Raw genomic sequence first — 5,000 nt, 5'->3', positions numbered from 1 at the left:
CGAGAAGACCCACAACGCGGGGGTCCGCGCGGGGGGGTCTGCGGCAACAGGAAGGTTCCCTTCCAAGGGTACTTATGAGCATCCGCGGACAGTGGAGACCCTGCAACCGGTCCCCCCCGAAAGGCCAGGCCCCCCCAAGCTCCCCACAAGGAAGCAAGGAGTTTCACAAAACTTCTCAAAAAGGCCAGCCGCGACCGCTCAGCACCAACCCTACGCGCAAGGTCCGCGAGTGCGCGGGGCTGGGCGCTCACCCGACGAAGGGGGCTTGTTTTTCCTAGCCCCCTCCTCTCTCCTCGACCCCCCTTTCTCGGGCTTCCCGGACACGAACGGGAAGGCACAGAGTCAGACAGATAACCGGCAACCGAGAGAGGATGTGTGCGACAAGAGAAGACCCACACGCGGGCATCCGCGCGGGGGGATCTGCGGCAGCAGGAAGGTTCTCTTCCAGGGGTATTTTGAGCATACGCGGACAGAGGAGACCCTGCAACAGGTCCCCCCCGAAAGACAGGCCACTGCCACTCTCCAAGCTCCACACGAGGAGCAAGGAAGCTTCACGAAAGTTTTCAAAAAGGCCAGCCGCGACCGCTCAGCACCATCCCTACGCGCAAGGTCCGCGAGTGCGCGGGGTGGGCGCTCGCCCAACGAAGGGGGCTTTTTTTTTAACCGCCCTTCCTCTAATCCTCGACCCCCCTTTCATGGGCTTCTCGGACACAAACGGGAAGGCACACAGCCAGACGGAGCACCGGAGGCACGCCAGGAAACGGGAAGCGCCACCACCAACTCAGAAGCGGGCACCTAGGTGGCAAAACCTGGAACGATCCAGGAGCACCTCTGCAAGAAACAGAACGCGCGTGCACACACCAGACGGGAAGGTTATGCATCGCCACCAGCCAACATTCCCCGGCTCAGGGAAGATGGGCAAGCGATCCACGAGGACCACGCGAACCACTGCGAGAAGTGCGCGCGGGTCAGTGATCGGGCCGGAGAGCCGCACCCCTGCCTTCCACACACCACCGGAATACGGATAGGGTGGAGAGACGAGGGGCCCGCTGGCAGAACGAGAAGAGCGGCCGCCATTCGCCATGAATGTCCGTCCCTCGCCTGGCGCGGCTTAGGCCCTGGCCCGAAGAGAACTCAGGAGCACCACATCGATCTAAGCAGAGTGAGCGACAACACGCAACCGGGAGAAACAAGCGAGATAGGCATGTCTTACACGCGGGGCAAGACAGTACGGATCCGGGCAGAGACACAACGAAGGTGCTGCCACAAAAAAAAAAAAAGTGCACTCGGGAGGCACGTGGCAGGAAGACTCAGACACCACAATCAGGAGAGGAGGATTCGGGACTCTCCACCTCCCCCCCCGCCAAAAAAAAAAAAAAAATGCACTCGGGAGGCATGTGGCAGGAAGAACCAAGACACCGCAGACAGGAGAGTGGAGGATTCGGGACTCTCCACCTCCCCCCCGCCAAAAAAAAAAAAAAAAATGCACTCGGGAGGCATGTGGCAGGAAGAACCAAGACACCGCAGACAGGAGAGTGGAGGATTCGGGACTCTCCACCTCCCCCCCGCCAAAAAAAAAAAAAAAAAAAATGCACTCGGGAGGCGTGTGGAAGACGGGGAAACGAAAGACAGTGGAGGTTCGGGACTCCCAGGAAAAAAAAAAAAAAAAAAAAACCAGCGGGAGGAACACGAAACACTAGCACGAGACAGCTGGCTGCAACCATTCCACACAGGACACAGGTGTGACAACGACAACGTGGAAATCGGGAAAAACGCCTGAGAACGCAGCAATATCATAGCCCCTGGTTGTCACAAGCTGCCCAGCAAGCGCACACACAAACGGGAAGCAAAAGCACGGAAAGCGGGAAGCATGTCTCGGGCACAGTTTCAGGCACGGCGACAGACCCAAGCCGATATGCAAAGAAAAATAGGCTGGACAAGCAAACAGCCTTGATTGAAAGGGTCTTTTCTCTTTAGCGTCCTTTAGTGTCCTTTAGTGTAAATAGGGAAAGGACAGCGTGTCACTACATATCTCCAGGTCCAATAGGAACAGATAGAATAGATCAAAACCATAAAAATGACAGGGAGGAAGATGACAGCCCACAGAGAACAACTGGAAGTCATACATGGGGGGGTGGCCCAAAATTGTCCCCATGAAGAAAAGAACCGGACGTCAAACGAACAACTGGTCGACCTGACAACCGGGAATACTCAAAATACCGATAGGTAAATGAAACAAAGGCGGGACCATAGCTTTCCCTCGGCTTCAGAAGTAAAGCGCCCCCGGTGACAAAGACAGAGAGGGCTTCTGGAGAAAAAAAAGATCCGACACTCCAGCTGGCCCGGCCACATCGGCTTGTAAGCCGGGCCCCTCGCGTCCTCTCGGACTCAGAAGTACAGTGACACCGGTGACAGGGACAGAGAGGGCTTTTGGAAGGAAAAAAAGATCCCAACCTCCAGCTGGCCGGGCCACATCGGCTTGTAAGCCGGGCCCGTCGCGTCCTCTCGGACTCAGAAGTACAGTGACACCGGTGACAGGGTCACGGAGGGCTTCTGGAGGAAAAAAAGATCCGACACTCCAGCTGGCCGGGCCATATCGGCTTGTAAGCCGGGCCCCTCGCGTCCTCTCGGACTCAGAAGTACAGGGACACCGGTGACAGGGACAGAGAGGGCTTCTGGAGGAAAAAAAAAGATTCGAACCTCCAGCACCGGGCCACGTCGGCTTGTAAGCCGGGCCCGTCGCGTCCTCTCGGACTCAGAAGTACAGGGACACCGGTGACAGGGACAGAGAGGGCTTCTGGAGGAAAAAAAAGATCCCAACCTCCAGCTGGCCGGGCCACATCGGCTTGTAAGCCGGGCCCGTCGCGTCCTCTCGGACTCAGAAGTACAGGGACACCGGTGACAGGGACACGGAGGGCTTCTGGAGGAAAAAAGATCCCAACCTCCAGCTGGCCGGGCCACATCGGCTTGTAAGCCGGGCCCGTCGCGTCCTCTCGGACTCAGAAGTACAGTGACACCGGTGACAGGGACACGGAGGGCTTCTGGAGGAAAAAAAGATCCGACACTCCAGCTGGCCGGGCCACATCGGCTTGTAAGCCGGGCCCGTCGCGTCCTCTCGGACTCAGAAGTACAGGGACACCGGTGACAGGGACACGGAGGGCTTCTGGAGGAAAAAAGATCCCAACCTCCAGCTGGCCGGGCCACATCCGCTTGTAAGCCGGGCCCGTCGCGTCCTCTCGGACTCAGAAGTACAGTGACACCGGTGACAGGGACACGGAGGGCTTCTGGAGGAAAAAAAGATCCGACACTCCAGCTGGCCGGGCCACATCGGCTTGTAAGCCGGGCCCGTCGCGTCCTCTCGGACTCAGAAGTACAGGGACACCGGTGACAGGGACAGAGAGGGCTTCTGGAGGAAAAAAAGATCCCAACCTCCAGCTGGCCGGGCCACATCGGCTTGTAAGCCGGGCCCCTCGCGTCCTCTCGGACTCAGAAGTACAGTGACACCGGTGACAGGGACAGAGAGGGCTTCTGGAGGAAAAAAAAAAAAAAAGATCCGAACCTCCAGCACCGGGCCACGTCGGCTTGTAAGCCGGGCCCGTCGCGTCCTCTCGGACTCAGAAGTACAGTGACACCGGTGACAGGGACACGGAGGGCTTCTGGAGGAAAAAAGATCCCAACCTCCAGCTGGCCGGGCCACATCGGCTTGTAAGCCGGGCCCGTCGCGTCCTCTCGCACTCAGAAGTACAGTGACACCGGTGACAGGGACACGGAGGGCTTCTGGAGGAAAAAAAGATCCGACACTCCAGCTGGCCGGGCCACATCGGCTTGTAAGCCGGGCCCGTCGCGTTCTCTCGGACTCAGAAGTACAGTGTCCCGGGTGACAGGGACAGAGAGGGCTCCTGGAGGAAAAAAAAAAAAAAAAAAAAAAGATCTGAACCTCCAGCACCGGGCCACGTCGGCTTGTAAGCCGGGCCAGTCGCGTCCTCTCGGACTCAGAAGTACAATGTCCCCGGTGACGGGGACAGAGAAGGCTTCTGGAAGAAAAAATAAATAAAAATGCGTAGGACTTTAAGCCTTCTGGTCGACCTAATAACGTCGCCACCAACCTTCTATTTCCCCAAAGGGCGCGCAGCAACTCGTTCTGCTTTGCCCATCTCCCGGTACAACCTCCTTGGTACAGACTGTCCCTCCACACGACACCATCTCCGATACGCCCCGCCTGCTTGCCGGATCTCATGTCACCCTGGCCGCCTCACCACAGGCACTTCCCTCCTCTGTGTCACCAAGCGGAGACGGCAGGAGCGTTGCGGAAACTTGTCACCACTAGGTGTCGCCCGACAACGGTCTCCATCAACCAAACAAACCAATACAGATCGCTCACGCGCCGCCACATTCATTCACTCATTCGGTCTCTCCCGAGGGTCCTCCCGAGCTCAGGGTGGGACACTCGCGCACGCACCACGGAGCAGCGTACCCACCCACCACTTCTCCCGAGTGGCACAAACGGTCCCCATCGTCCCGCCCGAACATAGCGAACGCGGGCTAGACTCGGGCACCCAAAAACGAAAGTAGGACAGTGAGTGGTGAAAACAGGCGAAACCGTTCTCTAAGTCAAAGTACGTGGCTGGCGAATCGGTCTGCGGGGCGAGGGAACAGGCACAATTAGGGGAACGGAGCACAGTATAGGAAGGGAGCATCTAAGCACGGTGTCAGTGGAAGGTGGCGGCGACCTCAGTTCCACCCCATTTAGGTCTCATTTTTAAAACACTCTACCGCTTGGGGTTTGTTGTTTTCTGGGGCTCGCTGCCACCGCCCGCCGGCCACTCACCCGCCCGCCCGCCCGCTGGCTCGCCCTCCCCCCCCCCCCCGCCCGCCCGCCCGCCCGCCCGCTCGCTCGCTCGCTCGCTCGCCCTCCCCGCCCCCGCCCGCCCGCCCGCCCGCCCGCTCGCTCGCTGGCTCGCCCTCCCGCCCGCCCCCTTTTCCAAGACTAAATTCAGAGT

The sequence above is a fragment of the Mus caroli genome, unplaced genomic scaffold, assembly GCF_978045245.1.
Source record: "Mus caroli unplaced genomic scaffold, Mus_caroli_1 scaffold_33, whole genome shotgun sequence".
NCBI lineage: Eukaryota > Metazoa > Chordata > Mammalia > Rodentia > Muridae > Mus > Mus caroli.
This window is presented reverse-complemented; position numbering follows the sequence as displayed.